Source organism: Gadus chalcogrammus, chromosome 15 (assembly GCF_026213295.1).
Source record: "Gadus chalcogrammus isolate NIFS_2021 chromosome 15, NIFS_Gcha_1.0, whole genome shotgun sequence".
Taxonomy (NCBI): Eukaryota; Metazoa; Chordata; class Actinopteri; order Gadiformes; family Gadidae; genus Gadus; species Gadus chalcogrammus.
The window spans coordinates 24,374,174-24,388,704 of record NC_079426.1 but is presented as its reverse complement, the minus strand read 5'-3'; the positions used below and the strand labels follow the sequence as shown (position 1 = coordinate 24,388,704).

The 14,531-nt window shown below is 45.9% G+C and overlaps 1 long non-coding RNA gene across 1 annotated transcript; it reads right to left on the bottom strand.

The window, feature by feature from the left end:
• Nucleotides 1–206: 206 nt before the first annotated feature.
• Nucleotides 207–11,855, bottom strand: LOC130404199 (uncharacterized). Its single transcript, XR_008904209.1, has 3 exons — nt 11,000–11,855; nt 741–1,351; nt 207–628 (listed from the first exon to the last, which is right to left on the bottom strand). It is a non-coding gene; the product is annotated as an uncharacterized LOC130404199 (long non-coding RNA).
• Nucleotides 11,856–14,531: the final 2,676 nt, after the last annotated feature.

The window sequence follows — 14,531 nt, the reverse complement described above, 5'->3', positions numbered from 1 at the left end:
TTTATTTAGACCACCTTCTCAGCCCCCATGTTAACTGTCAAACGCACCGGGGGCATGCTTTAAGTTTAATTTTTTATCGCAATTAACGCATGTGCAGAATGATCCTCCCCGTGCATCCCACCCGCTCTGTACTTCAGTCACTTCAACGTTGTGGCTTTCCCATGATCAGAGTAGCTGACTAACCACGGACCTATAACCTAGTCAAGAAACTCATTTTAAGAATGCAAGGCAGAAAAGACCCTGGTACTGCTTTTAACCAGATGCTGTTCTTCTCTACATGCACATGCTCAGCATAATCGTCTGCATTGTTCACTGAAGTAAAACCCTTTGAGTAAACTGTTCAACAAAATAACTTGTCCCACCACAGCCCGTGTTCTAATAAAGACAATCTACTTATTATGAGGATTATTTTATTTCCTGAAAGCACAAAAAAAAAAAAGTCATTTATATTGGGTATGTTTTTAGAGCAGGGAACAGTAGCCTATCCCAGTTTGCACCTCACCCACCTATAACTTATGTTCCGAAATTTGGATCTCCAAAGCATCCTTTTGCATCTTTTGAATTGTTACAATTGCATGGAGGTTGGTGAGGGCATCTGGTTCAAGTAGGGCGATGACGCCATCAGTAACTGGAAGAAGATGATTAGACAGTGCAATTATTACTTGAGCCAGAATATTGCCCCATCTAATTTGCCACGCGCTGGGTTGCGTGTACATATTTAATTATTTTGAATAACCAACCTCTTATACTGTAAAGGCACTTCTATCCTGGGGGGTGGGGGCGATCAGAGGAGCTCCCCCCAGGGATGCCCTCAGCCACAGGACGCATACTCTGTTGGCTGAGGGCCATCTCCTCAGCCTCTGTGAGGGCTGCAGGTGGTGGACCCCCTCCAGTCTGCCGGGCCTCTGCATTTTTTCGATTTGCTAATGTAACCGGTCTGGCTCTGCGTTGTGTGTTGTGAAATGGAGTAGGACACAGGGACTTGGTGTGTCACTTTGGCCGAACTGTAGCGACAGTGGCGTATTTATTTCTGAATGAAATAAATGCACAAATAATGCAGCAGCATTAGTACACAGGACACTGCAGCACGTCAATCTCCTCACAGCATTAAAACAACAAGTCAGCCTGGCCAGAAGTGCCTTACAATACATATATTCAAATATATGAAGTCACAAAAGTTCACAATACAGACACACAAATTCAAATCCACCTGAAAACTATACACCACCAGCTAATTAATATTTTATATTAAAATAAAGTACAACATGGGAGCAACATTAACATACCTGAATGAAATAAATGCACAAATAATGCAGCAGCATTAGTACACAGGACACTGCAGCACGTCAATCTGAAATGGCGGGAAACGAACAATGAACAGGCTGCCGTCACTGTGTGTGTATCCTCAAGTGCTGCTAAACAGTGCGCTTGCTAAATAGTTCGCTAAAACACTCAAAACTCTTGCAAAACAAATACACAGGAACACATGAACAACACCAACAAGCACAGAATCACACCATAACTCTATCTCACCGTTTACACTGGTTATTTTCTCATTAACAATTTTAGAACAGAAAGCTGCACAGAGCAGAGGAAAAACACTCACCTCCTCACAGCATTAAAACAACAAGTGAGGAATGGCGAGCGCAACGGAAGAAAATGACGTCACGATCGAAACTTCAAAATAAAATAACAAAAGCTCCCGAACGATCTATTTACAGAATATATCACGAAATACAAGTAATAAATAAAACATGAGGGAATTTTGGTGGAATGCATACATACATCTTATGTACCTGCTACATTCACCCCTCCTGAATTACACCAAAATCCTGAGTGGCTGCCAGTACATAACACTTACAGGGACAACCAATACTGGCTTACTGGCACGGGTTCACATAAAGATCTAATCTTTATATCCAGCTCAAAAGCTACCTGGGAAACAGGTTCAGAGAAATCAAAGGGCGTACAGGCCTTAGTCCCTCCTAGAATTGTCTGGTGCCGTGTACACCAAACCACCCGGCCTACCCAAGTCCCAAACCATAGTCGTAAGTAGGGCTGCACGATATGGGCAAAATATGATATCCCGATATTTTTTGGCTGAATGGCGATATACGATATATATCTCGATATTTTCTATAGAGTGGGTTAGATGTTTTTTATGCAAGTCAAAAACCACATGTGAGATGTTGCAAGCACTTATATTAAAACATAGGTCCATATGACTGCAACATGTGATTTTGTATCGTTATTTTCAACAGAATTCAATGAACATGTAAAAAAAAAAAAGGGATGTTTTTCACCTTCTTCACAAAATAATCACCTATGCAAAACAATATAAAGCTGTAGGTTACACACATTAGCTACCATTAAGAGCATTGGCTTCGTCGCATTGTCCTGCGTACTACGGTGAGGGTTTCAGTGCGCCGTAACTTTAATCCCCCGCCCCCTCCCTTCTCCGTTCCATTTGGGAACATGTTTGGTTTCATTTCGCTTGTTTCGTATATTTTAATTAATTAATTAAGAGCGTCACCAGAGGGCGCCCCCAACACATTTGCCGATCGCCGGCCCTGGTTTCGGGGCAGAAGAAGCTGTCGCGGCCGGTGGTGATGCAGCAGCACAGCCACGGAGTTTTACGCATTCCTCATACTGCACTTTGTGCCGCTGCTGTAAATGGTGGAACAGATTTGTCGTGCTTCCACTTTTAGTCGCAACGGTTTTGCTACACTCTACAGATGACCTGCAGCAGCTGCTCATCTGTTTTTTTTAAACCCAAACTATTTCCACATTATAGAGCCGTTGTTTCTCCTCTTTGAAACAATTTCGTCTCCCGCCGCTGTCTCGTTTTCTTTACGGGTATCATCCATGCTTGTTGTGTTGTGAGGGGGCGGCGGGGGTGGGAATGAGGCGTCTTTGCACATGGCACGTTCGGAAAGAGTGAGAGGGGGAGGGGTCGCGCTCACAGTCTCCAAGGCAAGCGCTGTAGACGCTTGAGCGGGAAACGGACCATTTTAACGCATATCGATATAAACGATATTGTCAAATCTTGTATCCCCTTGGAAATTATATCGATATATCGTACATAGCCGATATATCCTGCAGCCCTAGTCGTAAGCATACATAAGCACACCATCTTAGTGAGACACAGTGTAAAGCAAATACTCAAAACAACAGTGGAAAAGACACAAATCAACCCCTTTTGAACAGAACAGGGCAAAAAGAGTCCTTGATCTCTAACCAAATGAGGTAGTCATGTCACACGGCTTTTGAGCCATCGTTTCGATCAGATGGTTGACTTTCCCAACAACCCTGCCAACACGTGTCCTGACCACACCGTCTTCCTGCTTAGGTGGTGCCTTGCCTTGCCTACTCGCGTCAATCACTGACGCTGTATCTGGTGCAGCCGACTGCTCCGACCCCGCATCAGACGGATCATGCCCCGCATCAGACTGATCTTCATCCGCATCAGCTTCGTCACAGGACCGGAGGCTGGCAGCTTCCTCCGCCCCACTCAGAACCCATGCGCTTGCCCTATCCATCGAACCCTCCTCATTCAAAGAGTCGATGAGATCCTCAATGTGGGACTCGTCCTCTGAATCACCAAAACTGTCCTCCGATCCTGCCAATCCTCCATCAGCAGACTCCACAGGTAGGAAGCTGATATCCATGATAAGGTTGCGATGTACCACCTTTGCGTTCCCTTTCTCATCTACCAACTTGTAGATATGAGTCTGCGGTTTGCTGTCCATGACAGTATAAACAGTCGGTTCCCACTTATCCGCAAGTTTCTTCTTTCCCCTTTCGCCTTTATTGGCGAGCAGTACTCTATCTCCCACGTTCAGGTAAGTCCCCTTGACCCTTCGATTGTAACCTCTCGCTTGCTTGTCTTGCTCCTTGATGGCATGCCTTTGAGCGATGCCTGCTGCCTCATGGAGGTGAGACATAAGCGATGTCACATAGCTGCCGTAGTCAACAACCACTGGGTCGTGCAGGACCTGTTTGAACATCACATCAACAGGGAGTCTTGGAATCCGACCAAACATGAGGTAAAAAGGCGCGTACCCAGTTGTCTCATGCACCGTCGCATTGTATGCAAATGTCAGGGTCTGGATTTGCTGGGGCCACTTGGCCTTCTCTCTCAGCGGCAGCGAACGGAGCATATTCCCCAGAGTCCTGTTAAATCTCTCAGTTCCTCCGTTCCCCATGGGGTGATAAGCTGTAGTGTGCGACTTGGAGACTCCCGATAGCCGAAGCAACTCTGCAATGAGCTCACTCTCAAAGTTGGCTCCTTGATCTGTGTGGATGCGCTCTGGAAACCCATACACACAGAAAACATTGTCCCATAACTTTTTAGCAACCTGCTTCGCCTGTTGGTTTGTGCAGGGAAAGGCGTGGGCCAACTTTGTGAAATGATCTGTCAAGACAAGAACATCCACGGAGCGCTGTTTGCTATCTTCTGCATTCCAGAAATCCAAACACACCAGTTCCATAGGATGAGATGTCCTGATACTTTCAAGCGGAGCTCTGGCAGAAGGATCTGGTGTCTTGGCCAGGATGCACCTCTGACAGCACTTGACATAGCCTTTAATCTGACGCTCCATTCCAGCCCAAAAGAAGCGCTGTCTCGCGAGATGAATTGTTCTCGCCTGCCCCTGATGACCGGCCAAGTCATGCACACCACGCAAGGCCTTCTCCACCAGGCTCCGGGGCAAGACAAACTGGTGTCTCTTCTGCTTGCTCATGGAATCCTTAGCGACTCTGTAGAGCACTCCATCAACGACTTTAAGTCTCTCCCACTGTCTGATAAGGACCAAGGCACTTGAGTCCAAACCATCCCTCTCCCGCCTGGAGGGCCTCCTCCGCCGATTCAGAAATGGCATAACCGTAGAGATGCCAGGATCAAGCTCTTGGTTTCGCTGGAGCTCTTCTACGGAGAAGGCAGGCAGCAGGTCTTGCCCTGGTGGAAGGAAGTGCTGAACAGACTGGATCAACCCTGTCGCCCTGGACTCTGCAGCCGCATCCCAGTTGTTGTGAGAATCAAGGACAGCTTCTACAATGCTGTCACAGAGAGGTGGGGGACAACAGGACCGAGTCGCAGTATCTTGTTCCGTCCCCATCGCCTGATACTGGACTTTTAAACGAAAGACATCCTGAACTCCATCTTCTCCAACCCCATCAGATTCGGCAAGCAGATCTTTGTAGGACTCTGAGACAAGTCTACGCCCAGCAGTCTTCGCAAACGGGTCCCGGCTGAGAGCGTCAGCCACTATGTTCTTGGTTCCCGCAATGTGCTTTAGACTAAATGTGTAGGGAGCGAGCTTCGCAACCCATCGCTGTTCGCAGGCGTCGAGTTTTGGCTTGGTCATTATATATGTGAGTGGATTGTTGTCCGTCCATACTGTGAAGGAATTGCCCTTCAGCCAGTGGCTGAATTTGTCACAGACACTCAGACACTTCAATGCCAGAAACTCGAGCCGATGAGCTGGGTAGTTCTTCTGAGAGCTGCTGAGGGTCTTACTCGCAAACGCTATGGGTCGTGCTTTACTTTCACCAGCAGGGACTTGTGACAACACTGCACCGAGCCCATCCAAGGAGGCATCAGTCGACAGGATCAGAGGACGTGAAAAGTCAGGATGTGCAGGGACCGCACAGTCCAGCAGACGTTCTTTAAGACCGGCAAAGGCAATGTCACACTCTGGGGTCCAGTCATCAGGCTTGAGTTTCCTGAATGTTCCTGCCTTCACATTTACTTTTTTTCTTCCTCTTCTCTTCTGCCCAGCAGTCAGAGCAAAGAGTGGCTTGGCAATGGAAGAGCAGTTGGGGATGAAGTGCTGGTAGAAGAAAACCATGCCCCAAAAGGATTTGATCCTCCGCACTGAAGGTGTACATCTGTCATCCTCCATAAGATCAGACCTCGACATACTGGATATGACATCCACCTTCGCAGGATCCACAGCCACCCCGTTTCCATCTATGATGTGACCCAGAAACTTGACAGACGATCGCATCAGATGACACTTCTTAGGACTCAACTTCAGGTTGTTCTCTCGCAGGCGCTGGAACACGCCCTCCAGTCTCCGTAGAGCCTCCTCTTCAGTTGATGCGAAGACGAGCAAATCGTCTAAATAGCATAAAAGGCTGCTGAAGTTCAAATCCCCAAATATACTGAGCATCATGCGCATAAATGAGGCCGGACTATTGCACAGTCCCTGCGGCATCCTATTATACTCATGCAGGCCTATCGGTGTGGTGAAGGCAGTGTATTTTTTGTCCTCTTCTGCCATGGGAATGTTGTAGAAACCGGACGTTAAATCCATTGTGCTGAAGTAGGTGTTCCCTCCCAAGGCAGCCAAGCAGTCCGACTGGTGTGGAAGGGGATGGGCGTCCTTGAGTGTTCTCGCATTCAACCACCGAAAGTCGGTGCAGATCCTCAAGTTTCCATCCTTTTTCCATACCATCACTAGCGGTGATGCATAATCACTCACTGACTTCCGAATTATCCCTTGCTCCTCCATATCTGTCAACACTTGACGTAGCTTCTGGTAGTGAGCAGGCGGTACCCTCCGGTAGGGGAGGCGGAATGGACGATCATCTGTTAGTCGAATGCGGTGGACAAAGCCCTTTGCCTCACCGCAATCCATTTCGTGCTTGGAAAAGACATCGTTGTAGCATTCGAGCAGCTGGACTAACTTCACAGTTCCTGCGGGGCTAGTCTGACAAGGCTGTATGTCAAGTTTGTCAAGGCCAACATCTCGCAATCTCTGTTCGAGACCTGAAGGACTGAGTGGTGTATGACGCTTGCCTGGAACAGCTGTGTCGATCTGGCTATAGCCTTGGAGGAGTTCAAAATCTTCCAGAGCTAGACAAGGGGACACATCTGCCAGCTTACAGTTCCTCTTCAGTGTGACTGGTCTATCAGACAGATTGGTGACCTTCATGGGGACCCACCTATCACCCCACAGAGGTGTCACGACACGGCCAACCATGATGTTACGTGGCATGGACTTGGATGAGGTTGGTTCAACCAGCACAGTGCTTCCCGGTGACATGGGCGCATTGTTAGGCAGCTTACCCCAGACCAGGTGCTCTTGCATCGCTAGAAGAGTAACTGACTGTTGGAGCTTGACTGTGCCAATCTTGTCCGGTAGCTCCTCACCCCTCCAACGAGACGTGTTCGCCATGAGATCCAAGAACTGTTCACACTCAGGGGATGAAGAAAGACTGCGAACAGAGATAAGCCGCCAGTAATCATCACTGTTCTTCAACTGGCGCATGAGAAACTTGATCACATTCGTGCCAATGATGAGATCATCTCGCTGGCCTGGCACCACCAAAACTGGAACGATACAGCTCAACCCATACACCTTCAGTTCAACCTCATGCATACACTTTGGTTTGGTGAGCTTCCCTCCACAGCCCACCAAAACCACTTCCTGTGTCATCGGTCTTGGATCTGACAGCACTTTCTCACTCAGCATCCTCTCCTCTGCTTCTACACTGAAAGTACAGGCCATGTAACCTGAATCAAGCATTCCTTGCATCTGGAACACATTATTCACATCGACTGGAGCATAGAATAGCTCATCATATGGCTCAACTCTGTGTGTGTTCTGTGCTATTATCTTCACACCAGCCGGTGCTGCACTGCACACTTTCACATAACACTGTTCAAATTCACTCCCACTCCTGAAGGTTTGATTGTCTTCACCCGCACATCCCCTCTCCCAATGCCGGCCAATCAGTTTAAATGCTGTTGCTCTTGAGGTAGATGTGTGGCCTGGTCCTCCCGTCCGGGAGTGTAACTTGAGCATTCTCTCTTGATATGACCCGGCTTGAGCAAGACAAACACAGGCGATCTCGCCGGCAGTGCATTAGGGTAGTGTGTTCTGCAGACTTGCAAACCTTGCAGTATCTTCTCTGTGACTGGTCAGACGGGTGCTGTCTATACATCGGCCTGTTATTCTGAGCCATCACCTGGCTGTTCTGAGAAAGTGTGCGGTCAAGCAGGCCAATCAGGGTCTTTAGGCAGTTTTCATCAAACTGAGTGGTAGACGTGGCACTCACTTCGGCCTGCACAGGGAGTACCTCCGGATGGCTGGCCAACAACACCTCCTCAGACACAGGTGTTTGAATATGAACTGCCACATGTCTTGCTGGGACATGACGGTTTGGTCTGGTATTCAGCTGTTCTCTCATGTCAATCTGATAACGGTCAACGTGCTCCTGTATTTCACCAGCTGTCCATTTCTCTGGCGCCTTGAACCGTAGCACTGCAGCAAGGGAGGGATCGGGACAGTACTTGACAAACATCATGGTTACCTCTCGACTGAGATCATCAATATGCCGCCCCTGTCTGCTCAAACCCTCCTCAGCTGCATCAACAGCCTTGTTAAGGCGGATCCAGTACTCGACTGGGTTCTCTCCTGCTACAGGCACAGTGCTATAGAAGTCTGCAAGAGGCATACTGGAACACGCCACACCACTGAAATGCTGTTTCAGTATGTTGATAATTACTTTTGGGTTCTCATGAGGCTTCAGTGAAGGATTGCTACGGAGTGTTATCTTCACAATGTCCCTGGCTTTCCCCATTAATCTAGACAGCATCTCCTGGTGCTGCTCTCCCAGCTCCACATGTCTTCTTCTCAAGTAGGTGAACATGAGCTCTTCCCACTCATGTACCGAAAGCTTGTCGGACCCATCCCCTCTGTACACAGGAGGCTCTCTCACATCGGACTGCATGACTAACTTCACACCAGTCAGGTTAAGTGTGGAGTCAACGAACGACTGGCCTGCACCTGAGTTCTCAACTCGTGCTTGAGCACCTTCATTCGCCTGACTCACTCCCTTCAACTGAGCTAATATAGACTGTCCTACTTGCTGGGCGATATGCGTGATGAGATCACTCAAAGCTGGGTCACTCCTGTCTGGGATGGCCGAAAGTGAAAGAGTAGGTCTGTGAGTAAGTGGTGTGTGACTAGGTAGATGGGTGGAGGTGAAAACTGAGGAAGCCACATTGTCTGGGACATCAACTCGACGGATGGAGCTGAACGCTGGTGACCTCACGTCACCTGGACTTGCAACTGGAGAGTTAAACAACTGTACCCCCCTCCCAAAAGAGTTCACTAGCTGTGTTCCCCTCCCAAAAGAGCTCAATAGCTGCAGGGCTCTAAAGTGCGACCAATTTGGTCGCACATGCGACCTAATTTCTCAATGGTGCGACTAAAAAAAATCTGAGGTCGCACCGGTGCAACCAGCCGTTCAAAAAGAAAAAACCTCCGCGACTCTGAAAGGCCCATATCATGGTCTAAACCAATCAGAGATAATGAAGAGCGGGACCCCCCTCTGATTGGCCGTGGTCCAGATATTCCTCTTTATTCTACTTCATTTAAGAATGCTCGTCAGAATTTTGCGATTTTCACTGGCTAAAATATTGCATCTGTCAGTTGTCAAATTTGCTGAACAAAATGTTAAACTTCAATAATTGTTTATAGTCAACTTATATAGTGCATTTATTTAAGCTCAACAGCATAACCATACAGCTTCGCCACATCGGCGGGAAAACACGGCACACGCAAAGTAGGCTACATCCATGGAATCAGCCGTTCAAAACCAGTCTGCATGAATCGTATGACAACTGGATGGCAGGGGATGCGGACAAGGTATACACCGCAGGGGAGAACATGAGAGCCCCAGCTCGCCGCATAGTAGCCTGGGTGCTTTAAGCATGGAATAAGCTGGATACGGAGCGTGTGAAATACTATGTGTGTGTGTGTGTGTTTGTGTGTCACTCTGTTCGAGCCTGCATGAGAGTTCAATGTTGTCATTAGCAGTTACGTCTTTCTGACCAATCGCAGTTCAAGACCGACCTGGGCTGTACCACTTCGGGAGGGGGCGCTCAGTTATTCCCCTCTAGACAAAACCGAATTGGTTGCGACGTTGACCTGGCGCCGCCCGAAACGTTAACGGGCCACAGGGAATTCTCCCAACTCTCCCGATTACCACTCTGCGTGTGCGTGCGTGCGTGCCTGTGTGTGTGCAGGCGTTATTCAATTGCCTGGTAAACATATAGGCCTACGGTAATATTCATACTGGTTTAAATAATGCATTTCATAGTAGGCTATTTCCCATCGTTGCTGAGCAAGAGTTTTGTTCGAAAGTTCAGTGATAGAAAACAAATAATAGCCCGGGCTATTGCCAAAGATCAGGAAGGCCAAACTACATGAGTTGGCCATCAGAGGGGCATGTGACTGCAATTGAGGATATTCCATAAGACCTGGAGCCATGAGATGTTCAGTTTGAAGTTTCACTTTTAATTTCTTGCACTTTTAATTTAGATTTTCTTTTTATTTCTTTTAATCTTTTAATCTTTCATTTCTTTTTATCTTCAGATGTTTTAAGTTTAAATTGCAGCTCAGTGAAGCACTTACAGCACCAAAATGTTTCAGTGAAATTACCTTTCTTGTGCAAACATTCAAATAAAGAACATTATGTTGACCAGATTCTTAGTTCATCATTTACAAGTCAATATTGCCTATATGGACAGCTATTTAAAAAACGTGAACCTGTAAAACTGCAGTGTTGAATGCGATATGGTCGACAATTTGGGTGCACCTAACTTTTGTGCTGGTGCACCTAAGAAAAAAAGTTAGGCGCACCAGTGCAACCAATGAAAAATGTTAGTTTAGAGCCCTGAGCTGTGTTCCCCTCCCCGAATCAGCAACTGGAGAGGTGAACATCTGTGCCCCCCTCCCGGAAATAGAATCAACAGTACGAATAGCAGTCCCATTTTCAACATTGGAATCCATTTTTCTTAAGTAAAAAAAAACAATGAAAATACTGACTCAATAAACCACGGAAAGTACTGTATTCCTTTCCTTCATTTGACACTGTACATTTCTTTTCTTTATAAGAAAATGAAACAAAAAAATAAATAAACCAAATCCCCCTAATGTCCTTGAACCGTGACAAAGTCACTCCAATGTAACCCTCTTAAGGAAACCTTTTTTTTCGTTCGTCATTGTTCTGTCGTCCAACAACCTCCGGTGACCAAGCTGGTGTTGGTCCACGACATCAATCCGGGTCACGGCACCAATGTAACCGGTCTGGCTCTGCGTTGTGTGTTGTGAAATGGAGTAGGACACAGGGACTTGGTGTGTCACTTTGGCCGAACTGTAGCGACAGTGGCGTATTTATTTCTGAATGAAATAAATGCACAAATAATGCAGCAGCATTAGTACACAGGACACTGCAGCACGTCAATCTCCTCACAGCATTAAAACAACAAGTCAGCCTGGCCAGAAGTGCCTTACAATACATATATTCAAATATATGAAGTCACAAAAGTTCACAATACAGACACACAAATTCAAATCCACCTGAAAACTATACACCACCAGCTAATTAATATTTTATATTAAAATAAAGTACAACATGGGAGCAACATTAACATACCTGAATGAAATAAATGCACAAATAATGCAGCAGCATTAGTACACAGGACACTGCAGCACGTCAATCTGAAATGGCGGGAAACGAACAATGAACAGGCTGCCGTCACTGTGTGTGTATCCTCAAGTGCTGCTAAACAGTGCGCTAGCTAAATAGTTCGCTAAAACACTCAAAACTCTTGCAAAACAAATACACAGGAACACATGAACAACACCAACAAGCACAGAATCACACCATAACATAATCTCACCGTTTACACTGGTTATTTTCTCATGAACAATTTTAGAACAGAAAGCTGCACAGAGCAGAGGAAAAACACTCACCTCCTCACAGCATTAAAACAACAAGTGAGGAATGGCGAGCGCAACGGAAGAAAATGAAGTCACGATCGAAACTTCAAAATAAAATAACAAAAGCTCCCGAACGATCTATTTACAGAATATATCACGAAATACAAGTAATAAATAAAACATGAGGGAATTTTGGTGTAATGCATACATACATCTTATGTACCTGCTACACTAACATGGAGGAAAATGTTACCCTAATATTCAGTAAGCGCTATTTTGAAGACACATATATATTTATAATGCATTTTGCCTAGGTGTAGCCTTCTAATATATCTAAATCCTATTAAATATTGGCAGTGTTGGGGTGGCTGGGAAATGTACTACTTACATTTACTGCTTAAATATAGTATACAAATATATAATACATGTTGAACATAGCTGTTAAATTAGGTAGAGCAGGCAAAACAGCACAATTGACTTGATTTCAATTAAACATTAGTTTACCTGTTTAAACTATATTTTTGTACTTCATTTGCTGCCAAGTCCTCGTGGGGCAACTCGGGGTTGTGTAAATTGACACACACACACACACACACACACACACACACACACACACACACACACACACACACACACACACACACACACACACACACACACACACACACACACACACACACACAATTTACATATTGAATAAGTGGAAGATATTAAACTTTCCTCTTATTTTATTTTATTTTACTAATTTATTTGACTTGTTCAGCTATTTCCTGCCAAGCTCTCTCTCGCGCTCTCGCTGCCGCGGCGGAATTGCTTTGTTTTTGTTTTTTGTTAAAATGGGTAACTGCTCGGCATACACGTTCATTAGAATTTCCAATTCCGTCGGGGAAAAGTAGGTGGATCTACGCTTTTGGTCCATGTTTGATCATGTTATCAGAGATCCATTGATGATGGCTCTTCATAGTCAACAGGCACGCCCTCAACCCAGAGTGAACATACTCAGAGTTGATTAACCCAACGCTGATCACCTGAGGGGTGTTCCACGAACGGAGGTTTAACAAACACTGAGTTAACGCTGAACTCTAGGTTGATTGACCCTGTGCCGACCAACCCAGAGTTTTCGGTTCCACAGCAGCGGTTATGCATTAGTTCAATCAACTCGGGGTTGGTTAACACAGGGTTGTGCGCGTCCACGCCAAACTTAAAAAGACGTGATGTATGGATCATGGAAACCCTGATCGATATGGCGAAACGGGCCGCTTATTTCAATGAAATGGAACTCCAGGTTCTCCTGGAGAGCTATGACGAGGAGAAGGACATTATCACAAGAAAAGGGAACGCTAAAACCTCTGGAACCCGGAGAACCAAAGCCTGGCAGCGGATCGCTGACCGCGTAAATGCGTTAGTTACACGTCAAAAGCATGATCCTTAATATTTGAGCCATCATGAATATATAAATATCCCAGTTAAGCATTCTTAAAGATCCTACCACATAACCCCTTTCTTCTAAAACAATATGTAGGCCTACTCCGATTGCTTCCAAGCGGTCAGAGGATTAAGTATAAAAATGAAGTATAAAAAACATACAAACTGGTAAGCTTTTCCCACCATCGTATTGGTATACATTTAAATAAGCCACTTTTTTAAGCCAATCGTGAAAAGGCCGACAGTCGGCAGACTGGATCTGGCCCTCAAATTGTCTTGACCCCGGTGGAGGAGCTGTTAATAAACATAAATTCAGGGCGCCCTGGCATGGAGGGGGTACCTGGAGGTACCTACCACCTCAGAGAGTCATGGGCCATACCCCACACTGGTTGAATGTAGGTTTTTGTGTTTTCTTGTATTTTCGATTTTTTTTGCCTTCGAAGTAACATATGCAAACCGTGTGCTTGCCACAGCGCATACTATTCCAAATGTTTCTTTTTTTGGTAACTGGGTAGACAACCTAAAAGTGACAATTCATCAACTTCACAGATCAAGATGGATCAGTGCTTGTAATGAAGCCGCCGGCTACGATCGAACATTCTCCAGTGGATGCAAGTCCGTTAGGACTACTTTATACTTTATGTTGTAAATGCCTCTCGGCATAGTAGGCTACTTAGACAATAGCCTATTGCTCTTTGTATGATAGGAGGCCGATACAAATCTTGAATGGGTCATCTGAAACGACTCTGATGTACTCAGCATCTCCAGCATTATAGCCTAGATAAAACTACCATTTGAAAAAAACGGAGGGCTACGCAAATAGTCTGGAGTGAACTGAGGCCAGGTCCTCGATTGGTAGTGTTGGCTATCTAAGGCTATTTAAATATATTAAAGATTTGCGCGAGAATCTATATCTCTCCTCTCCAGCAAAAAGTAATCCAATAGCCTATGCCAAGATGTCGAGCCGTGGTCTTATCAATCGCTCCCGGTGGATTGCACGTATAATTTGCGCTCTGATATCAGCAGTTCTCTCATCAAAAGGGCATGCCATTGTGAACACATGAAATCTGCGGTGAACGCCGGTTGAAATACCCAAAACCGGGTTATGTTTCAAACTTAACCTGCGCAAAACCTGGTCCGACCAGGTTTGATTCAGAGCATATGTTGCTATAGCAACTAACATACCGTGATCCTTTTGGAACGGAAAACCTAGGGTTACCGAAAACCCTGGGTTAACTTACCCGGTTATGTGATAAAACCGGCTTTGTGGAACACCCCACTGTTCTGAAACCGAAAACCCAGAGTTGCTTTTCAACCCTGAACTCTGAGTCAACCAACTCAGAGCGCAGGATTAAACTCAGAGTATGT